Source organism: Protopterus annectens, chromosome 1.part1, assembly GCF_019279795.1.
Source record: "Protopterus annectens isolate FY-2018-M chromosome 1.part1, PAN1.0, whole genome shotgun sequence".
NCBI lineage: Eukaryota > Metazoa > Chordata > Ceratodontiformes > Protopteridae > Protopterus > Protopterus annectens.
Window position 1 is genome coordinate 1,132,873,863 of NC_056726.1, and position 14,038 is coordinate 1,132,887,900.

A 14,038-nucleotide genomic window follows, 5' to 3' on the forward strand; every position below is an offset into this window, starting at 1 on the left:
GTCATATGGAACAAAGGATCATTTGTTGTTAAATAAAGTCATAGTGGCGAACTGTAAAAAGGGGAAGAATCTAAGTATGGCATGGATTGACTACAAAAAAGCATTTGATAGTATCCCACATTCATGGATAAAAAAGTGCTTAAACATGTATAAGATACACTCTACACTACACTGATCTACTACATTACAGTGACCATGAAACAGTGGCAGACTACTGTGCATTTAAGCCATGATAAAAGACAACTAATTGTCCCAGGGATAAAAATCTAAAGGGGGATATTCTAGGGTGACTCTCTGTCACCACGACTATTCTGCCTTGCCCATAGTCCATTAAGCTGTCTATTTAAATGGCTCTGGCCATCAGCCAAAGTATACATGCAAACGTTACTCAGGTATTATTCTAAGGAGGGCAGCTTATCTGTGTTATCTATACAGTTAATAACACAGACTCAATGGGCCCAGACAGAATCACATGTTGCCTATAGTGTGATTCAAAACATGACTTACCACACACAGATGAATCCATACTTCAACACAACTTCCAGATAGCCAATGCTGCCATAGAAGGGTGTACATCAATATGCATCTATCTAACTGGATAACCATGAACTGATGTATGGAATTTCAGACCCATCCTGACTCTTATCATCTGTGTGGTAGACCAACGACTCACCATGGACGTTCTTTAAAAGGACACAGGTAATATCCCCACTGTGAACATATGTGTGATTTGTTCAGGTTACATCATGTCTGTTACATCTGTTCAATGCCCTCAAGAAGGTCACCAAGGGCATGCATGATGACAACACTATCATCCTGCATAACATGACCTGGCCGAGGCATCTGATGCAAATCCACACAGAGGTATTACTGAGAAACTGTCACAAGTGGCCATAAAAAACATATGTCACCAAGTGAGTAGACCACTGGATCATGTAGATGGCAGATAAATACAATGAAGTGTGTGACGTTACCTATATCTAGAGTCCAGAGATCTGGTGCATACCTCAGGGATCTGTGCTAGGCCATTTCATGTTCATTATTTAAGTCTCAGATGTCAAGAATGGTGCACACATCCTTTATCCAACCAGCTTTGTGGAGGACTGCAGTTTGTGGACAATCATTGAATCCAAGTGTGGTATTGGTAGAAAACAGACAGAATAAACACACACAATGAATTGCTGCCACAGCTGTGGATTCACAGTAAATGAACAAAAATTATGGGGTGATTAGTTCCATTATAAAAGCAAATACACAGCTAATTATAATGAAGCCAGCACACCCCTATGAGCAGAGCAAGTGGTATGTGACCTGTGTACTCAACCAGATAGTATATGGAATGTCCAACTGCATGTACCCACAGTGGTGACTACTCCCTTGTGTGTAACACAACTCCTGAGTATGTGCTGAACATCCACATCAAAGGGCATTATAGTTTCATAATTTTCAACCATCATCAGACCAATAACTAAGTACAATGCACCCTTCAATATGTACCTCACAACAGTGCACCACATTTGCCACAGTGAGCTAACACATATTATCTACCATACCTATGTGTTCTTTTTGTTGCATAAACATTAGTGTTTGATGGTGCTAAACCCTCATCAAGGTGTTATACAAGATGCATGTGTAGTACGTGTTCCTGTGATACACACAGTACATATGTAGCTGACTGACAACATTGACGGCATGGGTTACATTCCTGACAGTGTGGATTGTGCCATATATATGCCATGCACACTTGTCAGGTAATCAGGATTGACCATAATGTCACATACAAGTATAGCAGTGTCCCTTCTAACACCTCCAGCAGATGCTAATGTTTGAGGAAGGTGTTCTTGATTCCCCACTCATAGATTGCTCACAAATCATAAGAGTCGTACAAGTGTATTCTTACAGAACCATCTACGATCACTCACAATCACATATGTTATGACAAAGACATGGGATTAATGGGATTAACGGTGGTATTATTCTGATATTGTCCATGACTGTGTGGGCTTCTGTCTACTGTTACCCTTGAATCTGTTACTGTGTGTCCCATTTAGATGTAACCTATGTTGACATTACATTCATAGTCAGGCAAGTCATTTTGCACAGCTTCATAATATATACCTAACCACTATTGTATACACTGTCCCTGATATATATCCTTGCTATTGTTCATGTCAGGATGCTTATATCGCAAAGAATCCTCTCCACTGATATATCACCTTGTGTGGCAGTAACATAATATATAAGAACTGTACAGGATGTACTGTATCATGTAGATATGTGATTAATAGTCATGCTACCACTGTCTTCGTTGACATGCCCTCATCTGCTGTACATTACCATGTTTCACCTGTCCTTTTCCCTGTGTTCATTCCTACAATTCATCTGCATGTCACTTTTCAATACACACACAACCCCTGACTATTTATTTATAATGCAGTCTATGTACCCTTGCTGATTATGTACAAATATTTATTTAGTGTGCTTGAAACAGGTTTCTACAGTACTCTGCACTATACATACTTTTCATGTAATGTGTTGGTACTGTATACATTGTTTTATTAATGACCCTGGTAGTCGTTGTGGCTTTTTGCTCAATCCTGCAGACCTGGTTTGCTCATAGGTAAACAGGTGTACATTGTCTGCAGGTCTTCATGTTGCTGTACATGGTTTCCTGGCTGGCAACACTGTTGCTGGCTGCAAAACCATGCTTGTTTACATTTAAACATGGTATGCAGCACGCATATATAATTAGCACTGCTGCTCACCATGCAGACGCATAACCTCCATGTGGGCTTAGTGAGAAGCCTACAGTACACAGAGTTTATTGAATCCCCAGGAATATTTGTTACCAGAAAATTCATACTCTACACTGCGGTGGTGGTGCTGCGGTAGCGTTGTCGCCTCATAGCAAGACATTGTCCCATTCGATTCTCAGTTAGAGCATCTTCTGTGTGGAGGCATACGTGGATGGGGTGTGCCTTCGTTGAAGGTTGTGCATCACGGCTGGTAACCCGGTAAGTAAAAATCCACTACCAATCATTAGCGGACCGGAGTTACGCTGTGGCGACCCCCTAACCGGGAAAAGCCGAAAGACACAAACAAACACTTGCAAAATGCTGGCACACAGAACTGCCTGGATTAACCCTTCTATTTGTTAAGATCATAGAGGTAAGTAGACTTTCAACTTTTCCCATAACTTAATTTCAAAAGAAAAATATTCTGGTCACTTTTAAATTATTTAAAAGCCACAAAGCTAAATTTCACTAATTAGTTCTGTTAAAATAGAAATTCACTTAAAATCTGGAAAGGAGATATAAAACTCCATAGAAGGGGATAGCGCATTTCTTTAAGAATTATTTTATTGTTTCAGATCAAATTACATAGATTTTCTGTTCAACTAATGTATCCAGAAGGTAGAAAAAAGTTAAAGTATGTCCACAATGAAGAAATGTCATAGTGCAGAACATGAACAAGAGCTGACCATAGCTTATAAGTTTCAGACAAAACATATCATCACACATTCACCCTCCTTCTTCATAATATTTAATGGCTGCCCTGGCTCTTTCATAGACTGTTTCATAAAGTAATAAATTGCATGTAACTCTGTGCTAAACAGCAATTCTATGTCCAAAAAAGATCCTGTAATGATCATCACATTACTCTGACCAATAGACCACGAGTAACAATAAATAAAAATGATAAAGGAACACCATTTTAATCAAGAAATGAAAATTAGACTGCTTTATATGTCTGCAGTTGTTAAATGAATGTAATTATCGCTCATTGTTCATTCAAAGTTCAACTTGCTAAACATTTATTCTTTTATCTTGATGTTCTAATCTAATGAGTATTTAATATTGCTAGTTTACATGTGAAAATACATAGTTTTGAAAAAAATGGATGCAGCCTTATAACTGGGAATACTGATAAAATTTATGTATGTTTTATCTAATTACACTCAGCACGACAGTTTTGACTTGTAACTTTTCCTTGCTTGTCTCGGATAACATTTCTTAGTGTGATATTCCAAAATTTTCAGTCTGTGCAGTTTTTTTTTTGATAAAGTCTGCTTAAATTCATGCAGTTCAAACAGTTAAGAAATTAAATCAAGCTCTGTCTGAGGGCTTATAACTAAGCATTGCAGAAAATTAATAAATGACAAACAGTACAACATAAATGACCAGTGTAAAGTTGCTCAAATAACAAGTTAAATACAGAATCAGAAATCTGAAAAGTATGCTAGCATATATTAAAATATACAGTTATAATGTGAAAAAGAGTATTTATTTATTAATTTAATTACTGAGGTTGTTAACTCAGATTAAGCATTGATCAGTTCTGACCACTTTCAGACCAAGGTCAATAGCATGACGACTCATACAGAGTACATAAGATAACATAAACATGCGACAGTGAATGAAATACAACTAATATGTGCCAAGAATACAGAAGTACATAATATATGATATGTTCTGAAATAACAGTGGCGATATCATATAGCAATTAATTTATTTAAATCAATAGAATAGTTATTAACAATTTTGAGAATTACTCTCAGAAACGGAATGTAAAAAGTCAATCCATGACAGATGAACGTGGCAGTACCAATGTCATTAAAATAACTGAACAACAAACTTAGAAAGAGCTTTAATTGCAAATAAAGCATTCTTGAGTAATACAACAGAAGAGCAATTCAATTGATGGTAATAAAACACCTTTCTACATCCATCAGAATGAAATTGTCAGCAAATGAGTTAACAGAAAGTCCTCACAATAATGAATATGTGACTCAAACTGTCTCACTGCATAACAGATAAAATTCCTACAGAAGCACAAGAAAATAGTGCTAGAGAAAGAAATTCAGTGTTACTAGACTGCCCTGCTGAACATAAGCACAATCCTTTTTCCTTCCTTTACTGCCTCTGGAACAAACTTTACTAACAGAAAATGTGAAACATTGTATACTATGTCACTTCTGTGAAAATAATTTGGGAAAATGCACTGGTCAAAATGAAATGTAGTTTAACAGGCAATAGGAGTTAAGTAAATGAAAAAAAAAACAGCCTTATGTTATTCAGTAAACTTGTGAATGCTATTTTGACAACAAGAGTTAAGTCATGTCATTCAGTAAACAGATATAGCAATGTGAAATGATAAACTATTGCAAACCAAAACAGTTGAAATGCAGGATATGAGTCAAAGTGAAAGTATTCAAGTTGTTCTTAATTTGCATGATGTAAATTCCATCAGTGTAACTGTAAGAAACACAAGAGATGGATATTTTATTTTAGAATAATTTAAAAAAATGTAAGTGACAACATTTTGAACAGAAAAAAAGCATGCTTAAAAATGTTTGTAAGAGACAAAACAACACAGAAAGGTACTTGTTTTCATATTCACAGAAGCCACCTTTTCAGCTAACAAGTTCATGATGCCAGTTCATTTATATACATAATAATCACTTAATTTCTAAATAGCTGATGGGCACCATTGTGTCAGTTTTTAAATATATTTTGTATTTGAATCAATTACTGAAATTACCAAGTGCCCTTTACATCCATAATCCAGGCCTGTAAGAACAGATGCACAACAACATATTGCAATCATAGCCATATGTAAAATTATGTACAACTGATTATGTTAAGGAACACACTTTCAAATAGCAACATTGAAAACATTTGTGGGTGCTCATCATTCCAGACAAGAGACAGGAAATTGTATCACAATATAGTCTATGTATGCGTGAAACAGTGTAACAACTAGTAGCAAAACAGGTGTATTCATAAGCAATGCCTATAAATTAGACAGAGATGCTAAGAAAGATATCATACAAATAGCTAGATGAGGCAGGCTGGTTAGATTTCCAGCTACTGGGTGAGTTGTTTCCATTATCATAAAACAAAGGCACATATGTATTCTTTTACTTAAATGCTCTACTACATTCACTCCTACCAGATGCTTAATTTATTTCTACTATTCATAGGCAGGAAGTTTGAGGTAGCAGAAGTGATCTTAAAAAAAGCTCTCCCTCTTTCTGACAAAGTTACTGCCCACGATTATATGAATATAAGGGAGTGCTTGGTAATAGAAATGGGCTTTAATGGCCAGGGACAAGCACTGCTCCAACTTCCTTAACTTGAAGATATAGACTGATCTGAAAAGAATTGGACTTTACAGTGAATGTCAGATACGAGGCCTCTTGTAGTGTGGTACAATGAAATTCTATAACCTCCGCTAATAAACTTATCAATTCTGCAAAACGTACTTTACATATATATATATATATATATATATATATATATACATGCGTGTGTGCATGTGTGTGCGCGCATGTGTGCGTGTGTAAATAACACACACACACACACACACACACACACACACACACACACATATATATATATATATATATATATATATATATATATATATATATATATATATATATATATATATATATATATATATATATATATATATATATATATATATATATATGAATATGAGATGTGATTCATCATATGTTAAGTACATCGAACTTTTTGGAATCATTGTAGGATGCTGTCATTTGTGGGATCTGATGCTAAACAGTGAAGAGTGGGATTTTGCCCTCTTCCCACTGCTTAACAATGTCAGAGTTGATACATATAATTAGCATGGGGTGTGGGTGTGCAGGGGGCTTGCTCCATCTGCATAAAACATTGTTTCTTGTTTTCCAATTTATTTTGTTTTGACCATTTCTGGTTGCTTTAATGTATGCTCATGTAGTGGGCTAACAGTCTAGTGAAAAAAAAATATATATCTATATATATATATATATATATATATATATATATATATATATATATATATATATATATATATATGTATATATATATATATATATATATATATATATATATATATATATATATATATATATATATATATATATATATATATATATATATATATATATATATATATATATATATATATATATATATATATATATATATAGGTTCCGTTCAGAAGCTCGAAATACTGAAATCTCAAATTTCAGTATTTTGAGCCCAAGAAGCCGAATCTACATAATAGCAAAAGTTTAGAAGCGTTAAATTTAAAACCTTGAATACTGGAGGTTTTGAATTTCACGCTTCTAAAGTTCCGCTATAGTCATGTATTCAGGTAAGTGTGTGTGTGTGTGTGTGTTAAGGGGTTTGGGTAGGGGCTGTGGTGTGTATCAGTGTGTTTTGTTGCTGTGATATGTGTGTGCAAAGAGAAAGTAGCTTGTGTGGTGGTGTTTTGTGTGTGTTTGTATGTAGTGTGACCTCGGAGTGAGAATATTTAAGTAGGGGGGTGTAGTAGAGTGATTCTGTGTCTTTGTGTGGTGGATGGTGTGTGTGTGTGTGTGTGTGTGTGTGTGTGTGTGTGTGTGTGTGTGTGTGTGTGTGTGTGTGTGTGTGTGTGTGTGTGTGTAGTAAAACCATGAAATTCAAAACCTCCGGTATTCGAGGTTTTGAATTTCTCTGATTTTAGTTTTCGTTGTTTTATGGATTCTACTTCTTGGGCTCGAGATACTGAAATTCAAGATTTCAGTATTTCGAGCTTCTGAAGTGAATCCATATGGGTCGACTTGATATGGTCGACATTTCATAATGCCGACTTTCATATGGCCTACACCATATGATCGACATTTGAAATGTTGACCATATAAGTAGAAACTAAAAAACAAACAAAAAAAAATGTACCTTCACGCTGCTAGCAGGGCGGCTATGCCCCCAAAACCCCCTTGAACTTAAATATACCAACTCCAAGATCACACTACAGTGCCGAAATGGAACTCTTTCCATTCTGCACTGCACGGAGATGCCTGCATCCCATGGTCGACATTTCAAATGTCGATCATATGGTGTCATCCATATGACAGTCGGCATTATGAAATGTCGACCATGTCAAGGGGACTCATATATATATATATATATATATATATATATATATATATATATATATATGTGTATAAATATATATATATATATACATATATATATATATATATATATATATATATATATATACATATATATATATATATATATATATATATATATATATATATATATGGATTCCTATTACAAGAACGAAAGTTCACTACTTCGAACTTGTAATAGGAAGCCTCACTTCTGCAAAAGTTCACTTTAACGAAAATGAACTTTTGCGTAAGTGCACTTCACCGAAAACACCGCAGCACAGTAGAGGACATAAAAAACAAGCTATGTCATCCACTATGGTGCAATAGTCATGGACCTTAGGGTTAGGGCACGTGTTAGGGTAAGGGGATAGTTAGTAAAGCTATCCCCTTACCCTAACCCATGCCCTAACCCTAAGGTTCGTGACTATTGCACCATAGTGGAGGACATTGCTATGTTATCCCCTTACTATGACCCATGCCCTAACCCTAAGGTCCATGAGTACTGCATGGAAGTTCAGTACAACACCCGTTTGTTGTACTGAACTTCACGTAAGTGCACTTTCGATTGTGCACTTTCACTGCAGTGAGCATTTCATGCACTATTTTGAATTAGTGAAAATTCGATCTAATGTATGGAACCCATATATATATATATATATATATATATATATATATATATATATATATATATATGTACACACACACACACACACACACACACACACACACACACACACACACACACACACACACACACACACACACACACACACACACACACACACATACATACACACATATACATACATGTGCATAATTAGCAAAGGGTATGGGGGTGCAGGAGTGTGGCCCCCTGCATAAAATGCTGTTTTTCTTAATTATTTGAGTTTCCACCATTTCTGGTCGATGTAGTATATGCCAGTTTAGTGAAGTAGTGATGTAGTGTCATATAATTTTACACACACACATACACACACACACACCTGTGTCTGTAGTGGAATGTGAAGTAGAACATGATCAGTATTCTTCTGCTGTTTTTTAAAGGTTATGTACTTGCTGTAAACTCAGTGTTTGTGATTCTTTTATATTTTGTTTCTTCCTGGTAGGATTTGTATTAAGTAGTGAAAGTTAATAAAAAAGAATAAATATAAAAGAAAAAAAATGGTTCGCAGATAATTTCGCAACCAGATTTTGAATGAGCCATAATTATCACTGTTGTCGGGAAAGGAGTGTAAGTAACACTTAGAAGGTGTTTTTAAAGTATTAACTACTATTGAATCACTTTGGTCAGGCAGCAAGAACAGGAACAATAGAAAAATTCCTCTTCCTGCTTAGGGCGCATTGCCGATATGAGCTAATGTGAAATAAAATGAAGTCGGCTGCTAGCTAGCTGGGCAGCGCAGTGGTGCAGCAGTTAATGCTGTCACCTCACAGCAAGAGGTTCTCTGGTTTGATTCTTGGCTGGGGTGCCTTCTGTGTGGAGTTTGCATGTTCTCCTTGCGTTCACGTGGGTTTTCTCTGGGTACTCCGATTTCCTCCCACATTCTAAAAACATGCTTCTGGAGCATTTCTCCCCAGGCCTCTGCTGAAAACAGGATCTGTGGAACCTAGTCGGACTTTCCCGGTCAGCAAATGATAAATAAAATAAAAAAATTAGTACATCAACGTCTTTACTGATAGAACATAAAAAGTCCTCGTTCATCAAAATGACATATAACAAGACAACAGTACTCCTGGTTGTTGGACTGTGACTTTCAGGTCTGTTACAGTTCATAGTAGTCAGTTATCTAACTTTTGCCTTGATACTTTGCACAGCTCAGCATAACTTTGAGTGGTGATGGTGCATTTAGGCAGTTATTCTTCTGCCGCTGCTTGCTTGTATCATTGTAAAATCAAATCTGTGAAAAGGTAAGTTCCCCATGCTCCCATGTTTTACCTCTGCTGTCCCTCCAAAAAAGCTTTTAACCCTAAATCACCAAGCATTACAGTCACTAATTTAAATCAATCAACTAGCATTGCAGTCAGTCAGCAAAGACATGTGTCTGTGTTTCATACAATTTGAAAAGTGGTTGTGAAAAGGAAGGTTCCCCACGCTCCATGTTTTTACCTCCCCTGTCCCTCATACAATGTTTTTCCCTAAATCCATGACCATTGCAGTCATTCATTTAATTCAATGACCATTGTAGTCAGTTATCAAAGCCATGCATTAGTGTTTCATATGATTCAAAATCTGGTTGCAATAATACTAAGTACCAAAAAAACTTCTCTTTCTTACGCTTATATATTTTTTGGCCTCATTCAACCATAATACAAAAGTCATATACAAAATACAAAGGGTCATGCTAGGATCCTCATCTACTACAAAATTTAAAAACAGAGCATGATCTTTTGTAATAACTATGATTCAGCAGTATAATTAATGATCTTCTCACACATTGCAATCCTAAATACTGTGATGCACTTACAATTTCAACATGCTTCGTTCTACACAACATATTCTAACCATCTGTTGTTTAGGTATTTAGTAATATATGACTCTTTGTGACCTCTGAGGGACTGCAGCCCAGCAGTCTTTCGAGAACTATTTTTAAGTCCTTACAAGTTCATATTCATTACTTCAGTAATGATATTCATATACTACAGCTAATGCCTCCTGTCTTCTTTTGCATTCAATCTTTCCTAACATCTGTGTCTTCTCTAGTAAATTCTGTCTTCATATTGGGTAGCCAAACTATTTCTGCTTTAGCTTTATTATCAGGCTACAAATGAGCACTCTGGATTTATTTATTTAAGTACTGACTAATGTAATTGTCTTGCAGTCCACCAAACCATCAAGAATTTAATCCAGGCAGCACTACAGTTCAAAATCTTCAATTTTCTAGTACACAGCCTAACTTATAGTCCATCTCCCACAGCCATACATTATTACCATAAACACGTTTCTGAAAGTCCCTTGTCTTTTCCATTACCTGTTTGATGTTGACAGTTTGATTTACAATGGTATGCCCTTTTAAAACCAGCTTGTACCTCTGGCAGTTCTTTATCCATATATTCTTAGAGTATCCATTACCACTGCTCTGACAGCTGGTCTCATTATCACATGTCCTACACTAGATCTACCAGCACCCCCCAGCTCAATGTCCGCATTTATGCTGGGGACACACAGAAGCCTAAGTATGCACTGGTAGGTCCAATGTCCATCTTCTATTTAGTTTTTTTAATGCATGACCTACTTACTTCACCCATATCCCTCCTTGACATACTTTAAAGGGTGAATGCCCTCTTTGGTCCATTCTTCCTCTTAGGGAGCATTGCTGATGAATGCCTTCACCCCCAGTAAGGGTAAATGTATTCCCCCATTTCTCTAATTCAGTTGCAGAAGCCTCTAATCAAACCCAGGTAACCTGGCCTAAACCATGACTTTATCACTTTATGCCACAGCAATGGCTTTAGCTTGCCTGAGTATTACCTTGTCTGCATGTGAAACAAATACAAATGCCGAATAATTTGTAATCTTTAACACTGCACTTTTTTTGTACTGGAATATAAATCGATCTTTTCCAGTCTTGATTTTACAAATTTGTAGCAAATTCCTAGCACCACAGTAACAGTATCTTTTGCATGATTGTAAACAATTCAGCTGGAATTATATAATGTTTCATGGCCTTGTTGTTATCAAGACTTTTTCATGATCCATTTACCTTCACTATCCAATTGTAGGGCTATAGATCAGACAATGCACCCTCGTATGTAGCAGTGATATTATAGCAATACATAAAATATTCTTTCATTCAGATTTAGCTGATCTGCTGTTATATGACTTCCCCCTTCCATTCAGATATTGCCAAGTGAGAATATTAATTTTTTAAACCATTGTACCCAGGAGCAGAACAGAAAAATCATCATATTTCACTCAAATCTCCTTGATTTTCCATCTTCCACTACATTCAAATTTTCCTCAGTTTTAAAAACATCAACATAATATACAGCAGCATTTATATAAGACATATGTAGAAAGTTACATCCCTTCCTCTGTGTTTGAAAATGCTAAACTACCACTGCAAGACACCCTCAGAACTGTAGGAAAAGCTAACATGCATTTCAGTACACACCTTTGATTTTCACAAATATCCTCCACAAAATGCATTTATTATTAGAATTATGCCTCAGAGTAATAATGCCCAACATAAACAGATTTTCTAGTAACTCATTTTCCAAGTTATCATAACTGACACAACACCTGCTCTTTTTTGTAACATCATATTTTTAGCAGCTTTAGTCATGGTACTCACACCAATTTTTTCAGCCACTGAGTTTCTTATTTCTTATCTGTTTTATTTGATACTAACTGCAATACCCTTTCAAACCAAAATGAATATTTTCCTTAAGCCTATCTGTTACATTATCTGTTTTGCAGAGTTCATTAAACCCATACCGTCCTTTTTTATAGTTATTTCAGTGCTCATATTGTTTACTACAAACAGTATCCTTTATCGCAATTAAATATTTCACCAGCCAATCACATCATTTCCTTTGTTATGAATTTCAGTAACTTGCTATTTATCCAACATCATGGTGACTTATTGACCACAAAGAAACTCAATGCTCTCAGCTACAGTCTTCCCCAGTTGTTTAAAATATCCAGTCAAATGCCATAAATCATAGAAATCTCTTTAACACCCTCATCACTTATTCCACATTAAGTCAAGTTCACATCTTCATATCAGCATTACATCCCTTTGATTTGCATTTTTACCTCTCACTCGGTGTCAGCACTTATTTCTTCCTCAGAACTCATGTTTTCTAGGATAGTATAAATGGGTCTATGTTATATAATCACATGAGAACAATATCGAACGCGCTAATGAGTAAAAATACAGGAACTCGAAGACCTTACTGTGGGGGGCTGCACCCCTTCTGCTAAATATATATTCTAACTCCGAGATCACGCTACAATGAGGAAAGGGAAAATATCTCACTCTTCACTGTACTGCAATCTAAATAACGGAACTTCCAGTTCCGGCATTTTCATTCATTAGAGCGTTCGACATTGTTCTCATATGATTATTTAATATAGACCCAGTATAAATATTTCCCATTATTAATTATCAGACAACACCTTCATATGCTAATATCAGAAATTTCTCCTTCTCACATTACTTCCTGTAAGTCAGAAATGACTTATATTAAGAAACAACTCCTTTTATGAAGCACCGTGACACTTCCCTGATGCATCTTAACATGTTATGCATCCTGACTACAGCTTTCACAGATTCTTTAGTTTGTGGTTCATTCCTGCTCATAGTGCCCCAGTAAGGAATTTTTTGCTCAGCTGTTATTACACAGTCACTCTTAAATTGATATTATACTCTGGGATTATAAGTGTCCAGGTAAATATTTCACACTTCCCTATAATAAATATTAAAGTGATTTTCTGATGTTACGATATACATCATGGCATTTGAGGAGTCAAGTGACAGGATTCATTTTTACACTTGTCTATGGTTATGCATTTTGGTCATTTTTTTAATAAAAAGCTTTGTGAGCTTTTTATTAAACCTTGAGCCAAATAAATGTAATATTTACTACTGTGACATTACCCTGGGGTAATGAGTGCTGCATCTATAGACTTAAATGGAACACCTTCACGCATATGTGTTGGCAACCCTATTAAAGTCTTAGATTATAGATTAGAACTCGGCTAACTTCCCTTGTGGGCCATATTAAGCCTAGCCCATTACCCCATGTGAGAATCAAATCCTGCACCTTGTGTTTGTAAGGTAAACACCTTAACCATTATGGTCTTGGACACAATACACATTTTTGCTACACTGAGACTACTAAGGTTAAAATTTACTGTTTTTCTTCACTGATGTCAATGTATGAAAGTATATTTTTAAAGTATTTTCTTGTTGAAATACAATAAGAAAATGTTCCGTATTGGGCAAATGTGCTTTATGCTTTCTCTAGTCACCTTTCCTGATTTCACAAGTTCCCCTTGTTTAATATAGTCTGCCCTTCTGCTGCCACCACTTTGGTTTCATTTGTTTACTTGTTGTCCCATTTATCCAGGGATATCCAGACTGGTGT

General features: G+C 35.8%; 1 long non-coding RNA gene across 1 annotated transcript in view; it reads right to left on the minus strand.

Moving 5' to 3' along the window:
* Nucleotides 1–4,017: 4,017 nt before the first annotated feature.
* LOC122813652 overlaps nucleotides 4,018–14,038 on the minus strand; it is a 55,923-nt gene continuing 45,902 nt past the window's right edge. The window contains exon 3 of the long non-coding RNA XR_006366718.1: nucleotides 4,018–5,255. This is a non-coding gene — a long non-coding RNA (uncharacterized LOC122813652). The remainder of the gene's footprint in view (nucleotides 5,256–14,038) is intronic.